The 24,151-nt window shown below is 41.7% G+C and overlaps 1 protein-coding gene across 4 annotated transcripts in view; it reads right to left on the minus strand.

The window, feature by feature from the left end:
* Nucleotides 1-24,151, minus strand: part of MICU1 (mitochondrial calcium uptake 1) — a 231,194-nt gene that overhangs the window by 37,421 nt on the left and 169,622 nt on the right. The window lies entirely within an intron of this gene.

Genomic DNA, 24,151 nt, shown 5'->3' on the forward strand with positions numbered 1-24,151 from the left:
GGGGAGAAACATGGCTGACAAGAGGCTTGGTGGTCAGTAAATTAGGAAGGGAAAATCCCCAAGCTCTCTGTAGGGATTGTCAGTGAGAGAAGACTCCTTTCCTTGCTCTTGATTTCCCCTGACAATTGCCAAGTCTTGGTAAACTCTTCATTTGACAGCTACCAATCTCTAGCGTCTGAGAGGCTTACAAAGATTGTTGGGGGACACTTCCACCCCAACCTCCCTTCACAAGCCTTTCAGAGGGGGAAAAACGTTGTTTTTCCACTGAATAGCCTCCTTAGTGATCAGGTTAGATGCTAACATCAATCTCTGCTAGTAAAAAGGCTAGAGACTTACTACAGCAAAAATAAATAAATACAAAAACAAATCACAAATAGTCAAGGATCTAACATGACATTTGCAAATCATCAGTCTGTTTACTCTGCTTATAGGTTGTACCTCTTCACCCTCACCCATTGTTAGTGTTGTCCATTTAGATTCTAAGCTCTTTGGCCAAGGACTATTACTTCATTTGTGGATAGTGCCTAACACGGGGGACCCCAATCTCAGTTGCTCCCTAGGCACTATCATTAAAAAAAAAAAAAAAAAAAGGAAGTGAAAGCTCACAAAAAACATTTCAACATCTTATATCAAGTTTGCCAGAGTTGATATAAGAAATCCAACAGATACCATCCCTTAACTACCTAGTCCCATTAAACAACCACCCCCATCAAGCTCCTGTCTCCGTACAAGCTGACATAAATAGATAGTCTTGCAACATGACCTGAAGGTCAACATGCTCAAACTATTTTGGACCAAAGGATGTGTATGAGTGTTCTTTACTAACAAGTAGGCAGCTTGTAAACAAGCCATTACAATTTGCATGGTAATGAAAAGAGCTGAGTAAATAATTCATAGCGAATAATTTACTTGATCAATTTCACTGCTTTTCTTCTCCCTGTTCACGAACGGTATGGAGAGATTCAAATTTTATTTGAAATTCGCAAAGTAGTTATTGGTCTGCAGCATGACAGTGAGACATTGGTTGCAAGTACTCAACATTCAAAATTTGAACTGTTTGAATTGAACACATAGGCCATGCACTAGGATTCACTTTTCTGATTGGGTATGAGAACTTTTGGGTTTCTGATCTGAATGACTTATGGATTATGAATTCCATAGTTTGTTCCCTGTACTGTTTAGTCAAAATTAACTATCATAGCAAAGTTTCTGACCTTTGAAGAATCAATTTTTGGAAGAAAATTAAACAACTATGTCTAATCCCAAGATGCAAAAAAATACATATATTTTAAAAAAATACTAATTTGATCGTCAGTCTTTTTCTCTGAGCTTAAATGGTGTGTGCAATATCTGGGAAGCCATGTAACCTCTTAACTGTAGTTTGCTAAAGAATCCCACTTATTCTGTACCCAAAACACTGAACTCTTTCCTTCTCATTTGCTGTAGGAAAAACCCTATCAAAGTCAGAGGAAAAATACAGTCTTCTTTAACATCAGAAGTAAGGAACTTAACTCGTTTCTTTGCTGTTTCTGAGAAATATGGAAAAATGTTACAATACTTTAAGGCATAAATTTCACATCCAATGTAGTTTTAAAACCAGCAGCAAGGCTTTCTAGTGGAGACTCTCCGTTTGCTTCTCAATTAACCCCCAAACATGCAAACTGGTATTTTTACTCATGTTCTTCAAAGACCTCAATTTTGCAGGAGTGTGAGACATTATCTTTAATTAGCACACCTGAAAGCGCTTTAAAATTTTCAAGCTCAGTTTATAATTAGTGACTTTTCTCAGACAAGTTTAAAATAAGTGTAATGTACATTATTCATTTCCCCTACCCTACTTTAACAACGTGATGAGGAATTTATTCATTTTCTATCTTCATGCCCTTAACAGGATTAAGAACTGTACCCATACAAGTTTTGTCAGAACCAGCTATATCTGGGTTGTACTTTTTTGCAGTTGACCAGGAATGAGAGACTGTACTAGAACATTAGTTGTGATAGTACTTCATCTCCGAAGGGAAACAAACTTACTGCACCCACGCCAACCTCTCTTCTGCATTCCTCCCCTCTCAAGCTGTCTCACCTCAAGCTTTTTGGTGCCATTTTTTGGTTAGGTTAACCAAAGACCAAGAGTCAGCCTTTCACCAGGAACCACTTAATCATGGGTCCCCAGTAAGAAGAAGTGTATCAGCCAGCAAGGCCATCTTGCTCTATCCCCATTTTAGGATATGATCTTCAAGTATTTCATATGCTCAAGGATAATTACCATATCATTATCACAGATGTGATCGCAGATCCTCCTCTCCTCCCCCATGCTAAGATCTCCATCTCTCCTTAATGAGATGTCCCTTAGTAGCAGAGAGACTACTCAATACTCTCATACACTGGATAGATTAAAGACAACGCTATAATTTTCACTCAATTTCAATGGATTTATTGGTTCTAAGACAGTCCTGTTGAGAGTGAATGACAGCAAGGGTCCATGCAAGAAGAGGGATTACTTTAAAAATATTTGTCAAGCTACACTATCAGAGATGCAAATATAGACGCAAATAGTGTCACTTTAAAATGCGTTAGCTGGTTGTGGTCAATTTAGCCTAAATACAGCCCTACAGATTCTTTGGCACTGCAGAGAGCAAAGATTTCTGAGACAGAAAAATCACAGGAACTTTTACAACTTAATCAACTATCAATGAAATGAAAAAACAGGATGCAAAAGCACTTATGGAATCAAAGTCTAACCTTCATTGCTGGCACCTAATAAAATTAGCACAGTCTTTAAAGTACAAGAATCTCATCAGTTTGTAACTGGTGGATCCCAAAGGTGTATCAGTAAAATTTGATTGCTGGTGCCCATAATCCTGCAAAAATTTGTCAAAAATGAAATAAGTGCAGCATTATGAGTTGAATGACTCAGACAAGAGGCAGAGGAGCATTTAGTACAAAAACAATTCCCCCATCCTACTGTGATGCCGCAGCCTGTACCAAACTGTGAGGTTACAACTAAAATGGCGGTGTACTGGAGAATGAATCAAAGGTGAGGTGAAAAAATTGGGTTTTTTACATTTTATTTACAGCAGGGTTTTGGATTTTTAAAAAAAAACTATCATCCTTTTTGGTTTTTTGATACAAAGACTACTTCAGAAATACTTCTTACCTTTAAGAAGTAAAATAATATATTCAAGGGGGAGTGTTGGGAACACAGCTCATCATTATCCGTCATTATGGACCCAAATTTGGTTCCCATTTTAAAATTTCTATAAATCGTCAGCAATGATCAGTCATAAAACTTAGATAAAAAGTTATTCATGTGAAAGTATTAATTCACATTATTTCAGGCTTTTTTATTCCCTTTATGTTCCTTATTTTTGTTTTTCTTCCATATTGTACTTTTAAAATTAATGTCCCTTACCTATTCTCAACAAATTGACTTAATACCCCCACATCCACCAATCAATTACTGTACCTGCAGCAACTCTTACTTAGTAAGTTAACAGAAATATTCACCAATACATCTTCATGCTGCCTTTAAATACTAACTGTGAGTTTCCAAAACTAACAGAATCATTTAAAGCTCGGAATGAGAAAAGGAAGCACTTTCTCTTAGTTTTAATCCACGCAACAATGAAGTGAGTCAAGAAAGTAGCTATTTTTCAAACTCTCACTCATCAGGTATAAGTTATATTTAAATTACTTATGAAAGGGATATACAATATACAATATGTAAAAAGATACAGGATGAGAAAACTGAAACAAAGGATAAGGAGAGAAAAAGGAAATAAGTATATACAAATGCTTGAGATCTGTTGCTAATCACAACAGATCATACATGGGACTTAAAAGAAAGTGGAGTTGCTACAGGTAGCACCACAATATGATGCAGAGAAAACTTAACAGAAGATCAAGATGTGCTCCATTGTCCTTTATGCTTCAGAGGAGGACCAAAAAATAAAAAATAAAAAAATAAAAAAAAAATCAACCCCCTAGAATACACCGGGCCAATTGTGCATTGGGGAAAAAAAATCCTTCTTGACCACGACAGGTGACCAATGAATGCCATGAAGCATGAGGATTTGACTGTAGTCATTATCTTAATGCAGAGCTGCAATTATTGTGAGCAGGTTGAGGGCAATGCTGAGCTACCTCTTTTCTCCATGGTCCGTGAAAGAAGGGAACAAACAGGTGTATTCACTGATTCAGACACTCCAAAGCCAGAAGGGACCACCACACACAGCCAGCCTGACCCCTCACATGTACAAGGCCGTAGAATTTGTCCTAGAAGCTTCATTAAAGCATATAGAATCATACAAACATAGGGCTTCAAGGGACCTTGAGGTCCAACCTGTTTCTAAAAACCTCCTATGATTCCACAATCTCCCTTGGAAGCCTATTCCAAAGCTTAACTACCCTTATAGTTAGAAAGATTTTCCTAATATTTAACCTAAATCTCCCTTGCTGCAGACTAATCCTATTACTTCCTGTCCTATCATCAGTGGACAAGGAGACTAATTGATCACAATCCTCTTTGTAACAAACCTCTTAACATATTAGAAGACTTATCAGGTTTCCTCTCAGGTCTTTTCTCAAGACTAAACAAGCCCAGTTTTTAACCTTTCTTCATAAGTCAGGTTTTCTAAATCTTTTACCGTTTTTGTTGCTCTCTAGACACTCTCCAGTTTGTCCATATCTTTCCTAACATTTGGCGCCCATAATTGGGCACAGTACTGCAGCTGATGCCTCACCTGTGCCAAGTAGAGCAGGACAATTATCACCCATGCCTTACATTCAACACTCCTGTTAATACACTTGAGAACAATATTAGCCTTTTTTGCAGCTGCATCACACTATTGACCCATATTCAATTTTTCATCCTCTATAATCAGCAGATCGTTTTCAGCAGTACCACCACCTAACCAGTTATTTCTCATTTTGTAGTTTTGCATTTGATTTTTGCTTCCTAAGTGAAGTACTTTGCACTTTACTGAATTTCATCTACTTGATTTCACACCAATTCACCAGTATGTCAAGGTTGTTTTGAATCCTAACCCTGATCTCTAATGTGCTTGTAACTTCTCCCAGCTTGGTGTCTGTGACAGTCTATAACCTCATGTTCATCCTTTTTACAAGCTTATGATACATTTCATACAAAGTATGCCTTGTGAGGTATCACTGAAAACTCATAATTTGCTGATCATTATTGTCCTGGTAAAATCTGTGGCAACCTTGTATGGAAAGTTATAAAATTCTACTGTATAAGATACATTTTTAGTCTAGGGAAACAGCTTGAACTAGGTCTACAGAGACAAAACACTAGCCAAAACCTCAGCCAAGTGTTAACATAATCAAATGGATTGTCACCCAGTGAAGCAGCCATTCTTTGGCAGGAAGAAGGTTGTGACCGAGAAATTTACATCTAGGCAATGGAACAGCTGGAGGTTCCTGTGCAAACAGATTTTCTGTCACCCGAACCTCAGCTGGAGATGATTCTCAAAGCAGAGATCTGCTATCAGAAAGGGAAGCAAAATCCTCATGTTATCGTTTCTCCCTTTTTTTCTGCCCACAACATCCACAATGCCTGAAGGACAAGGAAAAGATCACTGGACTGGGGGATGGGTCCTGACTGAAAGGCATCGAACCACTAAGACTGCAAGAGCATGTGGTGAGAGATACATTTTGCTTTCAATTCACTTAGCTTGTTAAGATAGGTATTAATTTATGTTTTATCTTTTATTTCTTTGCAACCAGTTCTGACTTTTATGCATCATTACTTGTAATCACTTATAATCTTTCTTAAGTTAGTAAACTTGTTTTATCTAAACTAGTGTGTTTGTACTAAAAAGTGTTTGGGAACTTCACTTGGGATAACAAGATTTGTGCATGTCATTTCTATGACAGACTTTGAGCTTGTTTTGTCCAGAAGGAAAGAGCTGGGCAGTACAAGACGCTCAATTCTGGGGATAAGTCTGGGACTGGGAATTTGCTGATGTTGCTCTGTAATATAATTAATGGGTGGCTGGCTGGCTATAGTACTCATATAGTATAACGTGGGGTGATTTACGTGCTGGAAGCTGGGTGTGTGAGGTGGCCAGGAGTGAGATTACTCTCACAGTGAAACTGTTTAAAAGGCACCTCACATTGGAGACTTGAGGGGATGCAGCTGTTCAACAAGCCAGATTGTACCCTAGGGAAAGTCCATGTCATCTGCAAATTTTATAAGCGAACTCTCCACTGCATACTCCAAGTCATTGATGAAAACATTGGATACTACTAGACCCAGGATTGACACCTGTGGGACCTCACTAGATACAGCTTCCCATTTTGACAAGTGAACCATTCATAACTATGCTTTGAGTACAGCCTTTCAACCAGTTGTGCATCCACCGTACAGTAATTTCATTTCTAGACCACCTTTCCCTACTTTGCTTATGAGAATGTCATGTGGGACACACCTTTTAGCTAGATTTCTAATCTTGCCTTAAAGACTCCAACCAATGGGGAGTCCACTGCCTGCTCAGGTAAGTTTCCCCAATGTTTGTATTATCCTCACTGCTACAAAACTGCATCTTATTTCAAAGGTTGAATTTGTCTACTTTCAACTTCCAGCAACTGGATCTTGTTATGCTTCTCAGCTAGACTGAAGAATCTCCCACTACCAGTGTAAATATCTATAGACAGTAAACAAGTCACCTCTCAACTCTTTGATAAGATGGTTAAGTTGAGTGACTTAAGGCTCATATTGGAAGGCTTGTTTTACAGCCCCTGAATCATTGTGGCCTTCCTTTGACATCTTTCTAGTATTTCCACATCCTTCTTGAAACGTGGACACTAGAAACGGACACAGTACTCTACTAACAGTCTTACCAATGCTATGTATGGCAGCAAGATCACTTTCCTACTTCTGCATTACATTCCTCTTTTTAAAGATCCAAGGACTTCACTAGCCCTTTTTGCCGTAACATTGCACTGAGAACTCATGGTGAGAATTACCTACAATGACCCTTAAGTCTTTCTCCGAGTCCCTGCTTTTCCAAGACAGTCCTCCCATCCTATCGGTATATCTTGCGTTCTTGGTTCCTAGGTGCATTACCTTGCATCTGACTGTATTAAAATACAATTTGTTGGATTGTGACCATTTAGCCGGCAATTCAGATAGTTAACAGCAACCTTTTCTCCTCGTTATTTATTATCCCACCATTCTTTGTATCATCAGCAAACTTTACAAGCAGAGAGTTTATATTACCATCTAGATTGCTGATAAAATATTAAATAGCACTGGACCAAGAACCAGTCCCTGGAAGACCCTGCTAGAAACAGACCTGCTTATTGATGGCTTCCCCGTGACAACTACATTTTGAGATCTCTCAGGGTGCCTGTTCTTAATCCATCTAATGTGTTCCCTGTTAGTTACATATAATGCAAGTTTTTTAATCAAAATATCATGTGGTACTTTGTCAAATTCCTTGGAGAAATTTTAACTGTGTCAAACAGAATTGCCTTTATCAACTAGACCTATAATATTTTCAAAAAAAGAAAATAGGTTTGCTTGACAAAACCTACATGCTATGAAACAGTGATTATGTTTTAGCTTCTAATTCTTTGTTGATAAGAATCCTGAATTAACTGCCCCATTATTTTGCTCAGGATAGATATCAGAGTAACCGGTCTATAGTTCCTTGGATCATCCCTTTTACTCTTTTTAAATGTTGGTTCTACATTAGCAGTTTTCCCCGTTCCTTTGGAATCGCTTCAGCCTTCCAAGATTGGTTAAAAATTAGTGGTTAGAAATGTGTCAATTCTAGTATGAAAAATCCCAGAACAACTGCCTGCTGTGTTCATCGAAACAGAAAAGTGGTTTTTTTTACCTTCATAATTGAAAAGCTGCATGCATTGTGCACTTAAATTTGAAATCTGTACTTTGTAATTGACATGGGTTAACAAGAAATCCTAGATTACACAGAGTACGTCAGAATTCTATTTGTCTGTAAAACAGGAAAGATCTTCACCATGTATGTATACCCTTCTGATTCCTGTGGTTGGCTAGTACCTATACTTCATCATACAGACCCAAGGCTTAAAAGTGAACTGTAAAGGAAAAGTAATTGAGTTTGTGCCTTTTTGGCTTTTGTGGAATAGGGGTGGCTTGTATGTTGTTAAACCTTCCCTCCATCCTCAAAATTGGGTTTAAAGTCCTGTTCTCCCTGAATTTGCTTGATGTCTCTGGAGAAGAGGAAAGGGGATTGGTTGGGAGCTCTCAATCCTAGCTAAAGGAATGTGCTAAGTCTATTATGGATTTTCTTCCAATATTCCTTTGGTGTTTGAGGTAAATAGGTATTTTAAGAGCCTAGAGAGTTCTAAACAATCTGAATAAAAAGAACTCCCCCTTCTCAATTAAGCAGGTTTCTCTCCCTTCATATCTGTGTTATATATCATGCTAGTTCTCCAATCATTCACAGTCTTTCATGAAAAACAGTGTAGAGAACACCAGAAATTCTAATACAATCAAAAAGTTTTCTTTAAAGGATTTTTTAATACATGATAAAGAAAAAAAGACAAGTTTAATGATTTTTCCCCCCATCAGGAGTCAATCTTTAAGACCTAAAGTGTTCTGGGGGCAGGCAGTGTAAGAAGGGGATAGAATCTGGTTAGTTGTGGGAAAGTGCAGTTGTAGTTTATTTCTTTAGTAAGAAAGAACTGACATAGGCATGAGGAAACTGGGGAGGGAGAGCTCTGTGCACTGGGATTGTTGCTTAGGGCCCTAAACTACAAATCCCATTCCCTTTAACGCAAGGGACAAAAACGTACCCAATGCACCTTGAGCTCAAAAAGACTAGCCTTTAAAAAACTCAATCTTTAGAAAAATGCTGCCAAAGGAACTAAGGCCACGTCCAGACTAGAAATTAAAATCGATTTTAGATACGCAACTTCAGCTACGTGAATAACGTAGCTGAAGTCGAATTTCTAAAATCGAGATACTCACCAGTCTGGACGGGGCGCCATCGATGTCCGCGGCTCTCCGCGTCGATTCCGGAACTCCGTTCGGATTGATGGAGTTCCGGAATCGATGTAAGCGCGCTCGGGGATCGATACACCGCGTCCAGACTAGACGCGATATATCGATCCCCGAGCAATCGATTTTAACCCGCCGATGCCGCGGGTTAGTCTGGACGAGGGCTAAAAAACATGACTGATGGCCTGCTATTCTGGACTGCCATGTTGGTTAGTTTTCCACCTTTTGAAAAATGTCAAATGTTTAGATGCTGTGTGTCTTGGTTCTGAAATCGGTTCCTTCTGACAGTTCATGACTAACAACATATTTCAGGTTATAAATCAAGACTTGGGACCCATTTATTTGTCCTGTCATACACTCAACATTTAAACTGCAAACTATAATTTTATAATGCAAGCTGCAACATATAGCATGAAACACATTAGAGAAGTGCCGCACTAATCATTACCTCCAAAACAGTTTCCAGTATTAACCACTTGGTGAAAGCAGTGGCTAGTGGACATATCCATTAATAAGACTACAAGAAATCATACATAATGTTCTAAGTGCCTCTCCCCCAAACCAAGGTGTGTGGAGCACTGTAAAAATAAAGCCAAACACTTAAAATATGATAGACACATTATTGTGACAATTAGTAAATGTCAATTTGTTGTGTGATAAAAAATACAAAGGTCCTCTGTCCAAAAAGTTAATCAAAGCCAGGCATAATGTGACATTTTTGAACCCTGGGCAGCATCACTTCATTGTTCAAACATCAATATTGATTAACAAGGCCCATGCTATTATTAAGAAGAATTTAACTATACATGATATAGTATGTGATGAAGATTTTCCCATCATATTAATGCAGACTCCATGAGGTGACTTTTTTTTTTTTAATACCACATATAGAAGGGGGAAGGGTTAATGGAGATCTAGATTTTCAGCAGTTGTACTGGAATGGAAAGGACCAGAAATGTGGTGAGGGGAATTCTGCTTCATTCCCTCCATCTCAGAAGCAGATTGTATTTATGCATTTTGAGCCTTCTGGTTTACAGTTTACCTCTTCAGGGGTATGTGACAATGAAAGCCAGCCAGCAAGCCAGACTTTGCAGAAGATTCTAAGACACTATTACTCTTTACTTAGTAGCATGAGACATACACAGATCTGTACTAAATAATAAAGACACCTATGCATTTTCCTGTCTCAGAGCCCTCACGACTCTGGAGTTTTTTGTGCTTGGACAAAGCCCTCTGGGGCAGCCAGGGTCCTTCCCTTGCAGCTCATAAATTCTCCTCAGAGTCACGGAACCTCTCCAGTTCAGCTTGCATTCTCTGACACTGGCTGGTCCTGCAGTTAAAGCAGGACACTCCCAGGCCCATTGAAACCATGTCTGTCTCTTCCTCTTTCACAGTCTATATGTTTTTATGAAGTCTGATATGAAAGGTAGATTAATCTTCAAAATCTGACCTACCAGTAATTTCCCTGTCTGAGAATTAAAAAGCGTAGTTTCTCCCACATATCTGACTGGTAGATAAAACTGTCAGCTATGTGGTAATAAATTAGGCAGCCTAAAGAAGAAAACATGAAATTTCATTCCATTTTAAAGTCAACTATTGTATGCAGGATGAGGCAATATAGGGTGAGGAAAACCAGTAGGTACGCGGGTGGAAATTTTCTGTTTTCTCACATACCTTTTCTCAGCTCAATAAACTTTTGTAGCAAGACAATTGGAGGAACTGACCAGAGAACATTGGGTCCTTCTCTCTTCACTTCCAGGTTTAATTGTTTTTGGCTTGCCCCCAGTTTGTGTGAGAAAAATCAAACATCACTCTGAAATTATACAGACTAAATCAATTCAAAAAACAATAAAATGAAAAATCTCTCAGAGCACTGGAGCTACCTAAAAATGAACACCAAAATTATGAATTTCGTTTCTTCTTCTTTTCTGCTGCCACCAGCTGTAACACTTCCTCTTGCCAGGAAATAAGAAAGCTCTAATGGCTATACAACCATCTGTCACGGACAGCAGGGTACATTCCTTTGGGATCTTACTCACTCTTAAATAGTGGAGGCGGTGAAGAGTACAAATTATACCTTAGATTTAAGTCTTCTAGATAGTTTATATACTAAATACACAGGCCAAGACTACTGCATTTTAGGCATTAGAAAAACTGGGGAAATATGGAATAATCCTTTAATTCACATATAACCAAGAGGTGAGGTGGGAATGTGCTTCTCTACAATTATACCTAAGGAAATATAGACTTGCATTTTTTTAAATAAAGAAAATTAACTGCCATTTAAAGTTCAAAGTAAATGGAGCAAAATATGTTGCTTTGACTGTGATACATGCAAGTGCTGCATACAAGCATTTTAATCTTAGGTAAAATTTGCTAGTTGTCTCTTTTCCCCTCAGGATAGTCCTCCTTCAGGAAGGCTCAAATACTGTGAGTTTCTCAAGGGAAGGTTCTTCATTTCAACCACCTCTCCTCCTTTTTAATCATACCTTAACAATAGTATAAAAAACCAGCTAACGCAAAACTCACTCTTGAGATCCATTCTCCTCTGAGATTTTAAGTACAAAGAACTATTTAGAGACCAAAAACAGTGCATTTTCATTGGTTCTTCTACATCACTGAAACCCAAACAGACTGAACTTCTTGGAGATAAAGCACACAAAGAGCCAGCATTTGCTGGGGAAGGAGGCTGGTGAGCTAACAGCCAGGAAGTGGTACAACTATATTCTGTTAAAATTTAATAATATTCTCTTAGTCTCTAAGCTTGGAAAAAATTATTTCCACACTGACTTTGTCCTTCTCCGACTAACTGAATTTTTGACCTATATATGGAATGGCATTTTTGTATTAAAAAAAAAAAGAAAAATATTTACATTAGTTTACTTTCTTTTTTTACATACTAGCATTGTAAACGTGGTCAAAAATGTCAGCATACCTCTCGATATAGGATTTAACTTATGCTTTTCTTAAATAAACAGAAAAGCAGCAGCACAGAACACTGATACGTGTACATAAACAGTGATTACTGTGTTTAATATTTCTCATTTCCAAGTTGGTGGATTTTTGAAATATAGACCTTTAGAATCCAGAACCATTTAAATAATTTGGGTCTAAGATTTATTCTGTGTCCCATTAAGTGACCTGGTAATTCTTCTGACCCATAGGATAATATGAGATGTTAAAAAAAACCAAACACACACCATAAAACCCCAAGAAAATAAACCACGTTGTGATGTGTTGGATAACAGAAACCCCCTTGGGAGCTGCCAACTGATATGCCAAGACTACTTCTACCCCTGCTTTCCCTGCCAGCTCAGGACTCCAGCATCCAGTCTTGCTGAGCCAGACATTCCTGTCTGCTCCAACACAGACCCAGGGTCTGAATTACTTCCCCAAAGCAGCAGGTTTACCTGTAAGCAGCTAACAGAAGTGTGCTTGTCTTTAACACTCAGATGCCCACTCTCAGTGGGGTCTAAACCCACATAAATCTGTTTTACCCTGTATAAAGCTTATGCAGGGTAAACTCATAAATTGTTTGCCCTCTATAACACTGAAAAGAGAGAGAGATGCATAGTTGTTTGCTCTCCCAGGTATTAATACATACTCTGAGTAAATTAAAAAGTAAACCGTGATTTTATTAAATACAGAAAGTAGAAGTTAAGTGGTTCCAAGCAGTAACAGACAGAACAAAGTAAGTCACCAAGCAAAATAAAATAAAATGCGCAAATCTATATCTAATCCAACTGAATACAGAATCTCACCCTCAGAAATACTTCAGTAAGTTTTTTCCTCAGACTGGACCCCTTCCAGGCCTGGGCACAATCCTTTCCCCTGGTACAGCTCTTGTTCCAGCCCAGGTGGTAGCTAGGGGATTCTTCATCATGGCTCCTCTCCCTTCTTTGTTCTCTTTCACCTCTTTGTATATCTTTTGCATAAGGCAGGAATTCTTTGTCCCTCTCTGGGTTCCCACCCCTTCCTTCTCAATGGAAAGACACCAAGTTAAAGATGGATTCCAGTTCAGGTGACATGATCACATGTCACTGCAAGACTTCATTGTCCACTTGCCAGCACACACGTATACAGGAAGACTTACAGGTAAAACAGAGCCATCTGCAGACAATTGTCCTGGTTAATGGGAGCCATCAAGATTCCAAACCATCATTAACGGCCCACATTTTGCATAATTACAATAGGCCCTCAGAGTTACATTTCATATTTCTAGTTTCAGATACAAGAGTGATACATTTATACAAATAGGATGATCACACTCAGTAGATTATAAGCTTTGTAATAATACCTTACAAGAGAGCTTTTGCATGAAGCATGTCTCAGTTACATTATATTCACTCGTTAGCATATTTTTATAAAACCATATAGACCGCAGTGTCAAAAGCAGTTCCTCTGAGGGTATGGCTACACTTGAAATTTCAAAGCGCTGCCGCGGCAGAGCTTTGAAGTGTGAGTGTAGTCAGAGCGCCAGCCCAGCGCTGCATGTAAACCACATCCCTTACGGGTGTAGCTTGCAGCGCTGGAAGCCGCACTCCCAGCGCTGCAGCACTGATTACACTGAGGCTTTACAGCGCTGTATCTTGCAGTGCTCAGGGGTGTGTTTTTTCACACCCCTGAGCGCGAAAGTTGCAGCGCTGTAAAGTGCCAGTGTAGCCATGGCCTGAAAGAGATACTGTTGAAAGACACACAGACATCTGAGTGGCTCACAGATCGTACTCCATTAACACCAATTAGATAGGGCCATTCAGAGGGTAAATATTTAAACCAAAACAAAATGATCTTCACCAAAAGAATGAAGGACCTAAAAACCTGCATAAAGGAAGCAGCAAGCACACATACTGTTGTAATGTAACACAGCATGATGCAAACAGTCATCTTGGATTTTTCTTCACACACACACACACACACACACACACACACACACACACACACACACACACACTGCCTCTTCCAAGGTGTTTGCTGATTACCTGCCAACTTCAATTCCATAAAAATAGCTAAATATAAAATATGTTTTGCAGCAGGGGAACCCAAGCAGTTATAGCCTTCAGCCAGCATGTTGAATCCCATATTGGCTGAAGCAGTGACTCAGGATAATACATGTTCATAGAAGACAGATTTACACACACCCCTTTATTCTGAGTTATTCCGAGGGGGGAGGGGAGGGAGAGAATAGCTCAGTGGTTTGAGCATTGGCCTGCTAAACCCAGAGTTGAGTTCAATCCTTGAGGGGGTCACGTAGGGATCTGGGGCAAAAATCTGTCTGGGGATTGTCCTGCTTTGATCTGAGCAGAGGGTTGGACTAGATGACCTCCTGAGGTCCCTTCCAACCCTGATATTCTATGATTCTAAGAACACTACCAGATTCCTCTATCCACCATCAATTGCTGCACTTTGATTACAGACAACCTCCTACAAGACAAACACCAGTTTTCTTCCACCAGAGGCAAATTACATAATCATGTTCAGCTGTTCCAATAAAAAATATCAAAAATGCTTAGTTACTCTTGGTTCTATCCTGCCAATATACATTTTTTGCCTTTTTAAATAAAGCACTTTGAGATCAGAAGCATTATTTAGATTGATGATTTCTATTCAGAAGCATGAATAATTTCCTATCCCCAGTGATATACAATGAGAAGATCAGAATCTGATTTGAAGAAACACTTGCCCAACTCACATCAGAACCAGACTGCAAAAAAGCAGTTTGTCCAAACAGAGCTTTAGGTGCTCTGTTTAAAGAGGGGTATAGAGGGGACTTCCCAAAGGTTCTAAGCTCAACACAACAGGGTGGGTTTGACAGACAGCTGATTTATTTTCATTGCTGTCAATACAAAAGGGAGGGGAAAATGATAACTCAAGCAACGTTACTATGAGACAGACTTGGAGGGCTATCAAAATGGCAGTTGACTTCAGTGCTACACTGATCAATAACAGCTAAGAAAACAAATGCAATGCCGGGTGAAGAAACAAAATTCCTTAAGACATCCATGGAATTGTCACTAGGCAATGGGCTTCCCAAGCTGTCACTTTTCATACTGTATCAGAGTGCATAAATGAATTATTTTTCAGTGTTTTCCAAGGACATAATGATGTCACAACAGGACAAAACAGATCACTACACATCTGAATGTAAGTTTAAAAACAATTTTTCATTAAACATTTAGGAGATGCCATTACCAACCATAGCATATGAGTGCTCCTTAACAAAATGTAAAGGCAGCCAAACTCTCCAGTTTGCTCAGGCCACTGTGTGCTTAATGCACAAAACTGGTTGGAAACAATCAATGAAGTTTCTCTGTCCATGAGAGCTTTGTCAGTACATGCTGCTAGCTCTCCTAGCCTCCCTTGCACGCTGGGAATGGGACTTGGCAGGAGGCAACTACGCCCTGTCTTCCAATGATGCAAAGAACGTCTGTCCCTATGCAGCCCTAATTTGCACCAGAGCCAGGCAGCCCTGCATTAGGGAGCTGCAATTAGCTCCCCTAATTCCCCCCCTTTTCAGTATGTCAAGAGCAGCTTAGATGGAGTGGAGAATCAAGACCATAGTACTTACCCAAAATAGAGAGTACATTCTCTGCACTCTCCACCTTTATTCTCAATAGAATTGGACTGTACTAACAATGGAAAAAATTCCAGAGGGATACCAGCATCTGGATAAGTATAAGACAACCAGTGGAGAGATCCACTCTGTGCGAGTGCCTTCACTAGGAAAAAAGGCTGTTATGAGGTGACTATTATGAGGTAAACTCCTATTGAAGACAAGTCAATCTGTACTTTGAACACAAGTAGACAGGTTGAGGTAAAGATTATAGGGAAGCTGAGGGTTTACCTCAGCCTGCTAACATGTCAGAACTACAAACTGCTGTGTCTTTATTAGGCATTTCCCTCCTGTTAGTTACCAGGTATTGGCTCACACAAGGACACACCTTTTTTTCCTAGTGAAAACAAGGCCTGAGCAATTGCCTGAGGAAGCAAATTCCTAACAGGATGAGGAGCTACTGAGAGGGCCCTTTCCCTAGCTCCAGGGAGCTCAGCTCTGGGGACCAATAGCTGAAGCTTCCCCACAAATAGCAAATGCTGCAATGAGACAGTCATAACTAGGCTCAGTTTTATTTTAAAACTGGAATCTATTATTCCACTGTCCTGCCAGATCCCTACTGAACAGCAGCAGTGTTCTTCCCTCTTCACCACAAAATTCAAAATGAGGTGCATAGCTGCTATAACAGGCTTTGCACAAAAAATTGTGTGTCCATTTTCTAAGCCATCCAACAACTGTGAGAAAAATAGGCCTTCCCAGAATCCCCAGTCTAAATATACATTTTCCTACATAAGTCAAAAAAGCAAGTCTTCCAATATCAGTAGTCGTAGTAACAAAAGTAGGGTAAATACCTTACTATTATTACATTAATGAAGGCTTCTTTATCCCATATTGGTTAGGACAGTATATCTTTTTAATGTAGGGAACATTCTCACATGTATTATCATAATGTAGCCAATGCTGAGAACAAGCAATTTCTCCTCTGACATTAAGATAAAAATAGACTTCTGTCAAACAAACAGCAAGATGCCAAAGGAATCACGCCTTAGAGATTCCGAACATCATTTCCATAAAGATGGCTTACTAACTATAGCTATATCTGGAACAGGGAGTCCCAGTCAGATCCTGTCTCAGGAATGCAAGTTTTGTGAACAGTTACCATATACAGTTGAACAGAATCAGGGCTCTCTACATTCAAGGATGTCTCAAGGCCAAGCTTCAATCTAAACTGGTTGTTAGATCATACAGTCATTCAAGAGTGGGGAATTCAGTTTAAAGCTGTTACATAAACATCCACACAAATTATATCTAATATAACTTGAAGCTGTTCTATAAAACATCACAATAGCAATAAAGCAATGCTGGTTAGAGGAAGCTGCTAATGGAACTAGGAATTGGTTCTGTCCAGAACCCCTCTTTCCACAAAAAAAACCCAACTTCTGAGTTACTTGGTGAGTTCCTGACTTACCTCCCCTCAGCCTGTACATTCAAAATAATTTCTGTTCCCCAAACAAATGTATCTACTGTGAGCATAAGGGATTCCTTTGCAATAATTCCACTAGCAGTTATGGTAGTGAAAATTAATAGATAAATTATTTAAGTATATTGGAAGCAGGAAGCTTGCCAGAGAACTGATGCCCACTGGACAACAAGGGAGCAATTAATGAGGATAAGAAAAGCCAAAAAATTTCTTTGCATCTGCCTTCACTACAAAAGATGCTAGGGAGATACCTACCCCAGACTTAGGGTGAAATTCTGACTCTGCTGCAGTCAGTGAGTTTTACTATTAATTTCAATGGGGAGTGTGTGTGTGCAGGGGGGTGTTTAAGATTTTGCTCTTACTCTTTTCAGTTGATAAAGATCAAATATTGTCTGAGATGGAGGTGTCCCAAAAGAGTGTGCTGGAACAAAATGATACTTTAAAGAGCAACACACCACCATGATCAGACGGCTATATCCAAGAGTTCTGAAGGAATGAAGTGCTGAGCTACTAACAAATATACACAATCTATACAAAAATGCAATGAAATCAAGAGCAAGGGGCCATTCAATTAAACTGAAAGGCAACAAATTTAAAAAAAGAAAAGGAAACTTCTGCAACACAAGTGAGGAACACATTGCCATGAGGGAGTAATGGAAAGTGTAGCTTTCAAATGTTCATTTAGAAAATGAGAATTCCACATTTACATTAGAGTTCTAAATCCTCATACTTCAGAACAGAAACCCAAGATTTAATCAATAGGGTTATGAAGAAATTTCCTCTGTGGGCAGATTATCCCATAGTTTCTTATAACTTCTTCTGAAGCATCTGTTACTGGCTACTGTTAGGGACAGGATACTGAACTACATGGATCACTGGTTTGATCCAGTATGGTAATTCCTTAGTAAAATTTCAAACTGTTCTGCTACTCACCTCAAAGCTAGAGAAAATGAATGTAGTCTGGTTCATGGGAAGCCTGGCAATCAACTACACTCTTGATTTCTTACCACCACCAGGGTACACATGACAAACAGTAAAAGCTTGTGTGCTATATTTGTAAAAACAAACAAACAAAAAAACCTGCAAAGAGAATACAAAAATCTTTCTGCTCCCTCTCTGAAATATTCTAGTTTTATGCACTTCATAGACAGAGTCTTTTACAAAGTCAAGTATCAGAGGGGTAGCCATGTTAGTCTGGATCTGTAAAAGCAGAAAAGAATCCTGTGGCACCTTATAGACTAACAGACGTTTTGGAGCATGAGCTTTCGTGGGTGAATACCCACTTCTTCTTCACCCATGAAAGCTCATGCTCCAAAACGTCTGTTAGTCTATAAGGTGCCACAGGATTCTTTGCTGCTTTTACAAAGTCGATACTATGGTGTGAAAAAGTCAATAAAATAAGTTGGTTTCATATTGTGGCTTTCATATTGAAGGTATTCAGACACTTTACAAAACAACAAGTTAAGAGATTGGTGGTAGAGCAATTCCTAGGAAAACAGAAAAGCTTGGAAGTCACCAGCAATAGTTCATGTTCTCAGAAATCAAAACGGGTTTTACTGAAAGGGAGTTTGATGGTCAGGACCGCAGTGTTACTGCTTATTTTTATGAAAAATGTCAAAGGGCTTTTAACTTCCCCACGCAGTCAGAACAGCTTGGTGAAGAGATCTCTGTTCAATCTCTCTTCTACATGCTGGCCCAGGGGCTATGAACTGAAGAAATCAGCTCAGTTTCTGGCGCTGAACTCCAATATGTGACTTTCTTAGCCAAGGCCAAGAATACTAAACCATGCTAACAAGGCCAAACTAAACCATGCTGACAAAGTAATGGAGTTGCTACACATGATAGGATACTGTATCATAGAGCCTAATTCTGCAAGCTGCTGAACTCCCTCGACTCCCAGCGAAGTCAGTGAATTCCGCACAGTTACATCCATACTTACTACTGTGTCATTTCTCACATGTAAATGCTGCTCTAATGCGAAAGCTACTGAACCAGAATATTTTATAAAAGTAAGAAAATGCACGTATGTTCATCAGGCAATTTTAAAAAGGATATTACAGATACAGATATCAGGAAACCTAGTGCTCACATATATACAGATTTTTATTTGCATGTTCTTTAAACTCCAGACGCATTACCAAAACCTATATTTGTTACCTACAAATTGAATGTATTCCTTAACTTTTGAACATCAAAAGTAATGCCAAACACACATCTTAGTTTTGTAATTGGCACCCCTTCATATTGAATTAATCCTATATATGAACATTTCAACTTTTGTGTTTCAAAAGGGCTTTTGGTTTTGTAAGAAGACTTCCCCTGACATCACAAGCAAAATATGTATTTAAAGATTCATGTGTTGCTTATTTGCGGATGAAAAAGAAAAATGAAGCTACATTAGGCCTTTTAGTTTGTAGAGAAAAGCTCAGAGAATTGTCCCTTGACCATGATCTCAGGTAATCAACCAGCAACCATAAAGTCAAAATATTACTAATGCTGTGAAATTTTCGGGGTGTGTGGGGAAAAGAGCTACAAACACAAAACATGTGTAACAAGCAATCAAAGAGATCTCACGGATCATTTTTGTGTTTTTACATGAATTTGTAGAGTAATAGCCGAACTTGCAACATATGACATTATAAAGAAGCATTTACTCAAAGCCTTATTTGACTGGCTGTAATATATTATTTATCTGCAAACTGCTGCAGAACTGGCTTTATTTATTGTTCTGGAAACGCAATCCACTGGAGTTCTGTAAAGGTGCATAGTTAGTATGCATGAAAAAAAGGTGAAAAGACTTTCCCTCTTTTCCTATCATCCTCAGCCCCATCTGCACCAAAAATTAAAAAAAAAATTAAATGTAAAATAAGAGGTTTTAACGTTTATAAGGGCACCAAATTATTAGTAAACATCCTCTACAGCAGGAAAGAGGAGTTCCTAAAGGCTATTCCATCTTTCAGGTATGTAAATCTGTATGTAAAGAAGAGAAATTAGTACTAACACTTTAATTGAATACTTCAGAGTATTTTTAAATGGCCTGGCTGGGATGGGGCAAAGGTGATAAAAGACGGTTACTCACCTTTGTAACTGTTGTTCTTCGAGATGTGTTGCTCATATCCATTCCAGTTAGGTGTGTGCACGCCACATGCACGTTCGTTGGAGAAACTTTTACCCTAGCAACACTCGGCGGGTCGGCTGGGCGCCCCCTGGAGTGGCGCCGCCATGGCGCCGAATATATACCCCAGCCGACCTGGCCACCCTTCAGTTCCTTCTTGCCGGCTACTCTGACAGTGGAGAAGGAGGGTGGTTTGGAATGGATATGAGCAACATATCTCGAAGAACAACAGTTACAAAGGTGAGTAACCATCTTTTCTTCTTTGAGTGATTGCTCATATGCATTCCAGTTAGGTGATTCCCAAGCCTTACCTACGCGGAGGGGTCGGAGTGAGATGTGGCAGTATATAGAACCGCTGCGCCAAAGGCTGCATCATCTCTAGATTGCTGGACCAGCGCGTAGTGTGAGGTGAAGGTGTGGACCGATGACCAGGTCGCTGCACGGCATATCTCCTGGATAGGCACGTGCGCCAGGAAGGCGGTTGATGATGCTTGAGCTCTAGTAGAGTGCGCCGTAAGGTGGCCGGAAGGGACATGAGCTAGGTCATAGCATGTGCGGATGCAAGCAGTCACCCAGGAGGAGATCCTCTGGGAGGAGACTGGCAGGCCTTTCATCCGTTCCGCGACAGCCACAAACAGTTGGGGGAACTTTCGGAACGGCTTTGTTTGCTCAATATAGAAGGCGAGAGCCCTGCGTACATCTAAGGAGGGTAGCTGCTGCTCCCGCCGAGAAGAGTGGGGCTTCGGAAAGAAGACCATGAGGAAGATGTCCTGATTGGTATGGAAGGCAGACACAACTTTAGGGAGGAATGCCGGATGAGGGCGCAGCTGTATCTTGTTTTTATGAAAAACAGTGTAGGGTGGGTCCACCGTGAGTGCTCTCAGCTCGGAGACCCGCCTGGCCGATGTAATGGCCACCAGGAAGACTGTTTTCCATGATAGGTACAGAAGCGAGCAAGTCGCTAGCGGCTCAAATGGTGGGAGCATAAGTCTGGTTAGGACCAAATTAAGATCCCAGGTAGGGACAGGGCGATGTACGGAGGGATAGAGATGCTCTAGGCCCTTAATGAACCGAGAGACCAAGGGGTGGGAGAACACGGAGTGGCCACCCTCACCTGGCCGGAAAGTGGATATGGCCCCTAAGTGCACCTTCAGAGAGGATGTCGCCAGGCCCTGTTGCTTAAGGTACCAGAGGTAGTCTAGGACCATGGGAATTGAGGCCTCCGAAGGAGTAACGCCCTGAGTTGCGCATCAGCAAGAGGAGCGTTTCCACTTTGCCAAGTACGTGAAGCGGGTGGAAGGCTTCCTGCTGCTGAGGAGAATATGATGAACCAGAGCGGAACAGCTCAACTCCGCCGTGTTTAGCCATGCAGGAGCCACGCCGTAAGGTGGAGGGCTCGCAGGTCTGGGTGACGAAGCCTGCCGTGGTCTTGCGTGATCAGGTCTGGGAGGAGAGGGAGGGGAACTGGGGTGTCCACGGACAGATCTAGCAGGGTGGTGAACCAGTGCTGTCTGGGCCACGCAGGCACGATCAGGATCAGATGCGCTTTGTCCCTGTGGAGCTTCAACAGGTCCTTGTGCACCAGGGGAAATGGAGGGAAGGCATACAACAGGTGGTGCCTCCGCGACAGGAGGAATGCGTCCGTGATTGACCCCGGAGAGAGACCCTGAAAGGAGCAAAACTCCTGGCACTTCCTGTTCGAGCGGGAGTCGAACAGGTCTACGCAGGGAAATCCCCACCTCTGGAAGAGTGAATGGATGATGTCCGGTCTTATTGACCACTTGTGACATAGAAAGGACCGGCTGAGCCGATCCGCCAGAGCGTTCCGGACCCCCGGAAGAAAGGACGCCATTAGGCCTATCGACTGGGCTATACAGAAGTCCCAGAGTCGAATGGCCTCCTGACACAGGGGAGACGAGCGGGTCCCTCCTTGTTTGTTGATGTAGTACATGGCCGTTGTGTTGTCCGTGAACACCGAAACACAACGGCCGTGAAGATGTTGTTGGAACGCCTGGCATGCAAGGCGGACTGCTCTCAACTCCCGGACGTTTATATGGAGTGTCAGCTCCTGGGATGACCAAAGGCCCTGGGTGTGCAGGTGACCTAGATGGGCCCCTCAACCGAGGGATGACTCATCCATCATCAAGGTCATCAAAGGCGGCTGTGGATGGAACGGCATCCCTGCGCATACCAGGGATGAAGTTAGCCACTAATCGAGGGAGCGGAGGGGGCTGGGGGGAACTGTCACCAGGATGTCTATAGGGTCTCTGCCCAGGCGGAAGACCGAATGGAGCCATGTTTGGAAGGGTCTCATGCAGAGTCTGGCATACTTGGTCACATAAGTACATGCGGCCATATGCCCCAGGAGTCCGAGGCAGGTGCGAGTTGAGGTGATTGGGGAGGCCTGTAAGCTTCGTATGATTGATACAATCGCTTGGAAGCGGGGCTGAGGCAAGTAGGCCCTGGCTTGAGTGGAGTCCAGCGTTGCCCCTATGAAGTCCAGCCTCTGTGTGGGGACCAGGGTGGATTTCTCGGTGTTGAGGAGTAGGCCCAACCGGGAGAATAAGTCCGTAACTATATTGACATACTGCCGTACCTGAGACTGAGAGGTCCCCTTGAGGAGCCAGTCATCCAGATACAGAAACACATGTATCTGTTGCCGGCGGAGGTGGGCGGCGATGACGGCCATGCACTTCGTGAACACCCTCGGGGCCGTGGAGAGGCCGAAGGGGAGGACTGTGAATTGGAAGTGCTGGTGGTTGGCAGTAAAGCGAAGGTACTTCCCGTGTGGTGGAAAGATGGCAATGTGGAAGTACGCATCCTTCATGTCGAGGGCGGCGTACCAGTCTCCAGGATCCAGTGATGGGATAATCGTTCCCAGGGAGACCATACGGAACTTCAACTTGAGCATCCATTTGTTGAGTCCGCACAGGTCTAGGATAGGTCTGAGGCCTCCCTTGGACTTGGGAATTAGAAAATGGCAGGAGTAAAACCTTTTTCCTCTCTCGTCTAAAGGTACCTCCTCTATAGCTCCCACAGCGAGGAGAGATTGGACCTCCTGTAGGAGGACTTGCTCATGAGAGGGGTCCCTGAAGAGGGACCGGGAGGGTGGTGATGAAGCAAATTGGAGGTGGTATCCTTGCTTCACTGTGCGCAGAACCCAAAGATCCAATGTCAATTGGGGCCACGCCAGGAGGAAGTAGGAGAGACGGTTGGAGAAGGGAGGGAAGAGATCCTGTCCTGAGACTGGTACGCCATCCCCAGGCGCACCTTCAAAAGTTGGACTTGGGGCCCGGTGGCGCCTTAGAGGGCCGTGGTTTTGGCCCCCTTGGGGACCAGGCTGGCATCTGCGGCCTCCCGCCCACGCCTTCTACTGAGGTCCTGCCTCTGCCGAGGTGTAAAGTATGGGCGGTGTGCTTGGGGCCTGAAGGGTCTACGCTGGGTTACGGGGTATGCATCCCCAACGAGCGCATGATGACTATTATCCTTCAGGCTCTGCAGCCTGGGATCGGTCTATTCCAAGAACAAACCCTTGCCATCAAAGGGTAAGTCCTGGATGGTGTACTGCAGTTCCGGAGGTAGGTTAGAGACCTGGAGCCAGGAGATGCGCCTCATGGTAATTCCCGAGGCCAAGGTTCTAGCCGCTGAGTCGGCCGCATCTAGGGAGGCCTGGAGAGAGGTCCTGGCCACTTTCTTTCCCTCCTCCAGGAACGGTTGAACTCCTGGCGTGAGTCCGGGGGTAGCAGCTCGGAGAACCTACCCACTTCTGCCCAAGTGTTGTAATTGTATCGGCTCAGTAGAGCCTGTTGGTTGGCCACTCGGAGCTGTAGGGCCCCCGCTGAGTACAGCTTACGACCCAGGAGATCTATCTGTCTGGCCTCTTTGGACTTTGGGGCCGGTGCCTGCTGGCCATGTCGTTTCCTTTCGTTGACCGACTGGACAACTAAGGAGGAGAGAGGAGGATGAACGTACAAGTACTCATACCCCCGAGAGGGTACC

This window comes from Gopherus flavomarginatus, chromosome 6 (assembly GCF_025201925.1).
Source record: "Gopherus flavomarginatus isolate rGopFla2 chromosome 6, rGopFla2.mat.asm, whole genome shotgun sequence".
In the NCBI taxonomy this organism is placed as follows: Eukaryota; Metazoa; Chordata; order Testudines; family Testudinidae; genus Gopherus; species Gopherus flavomarginatus.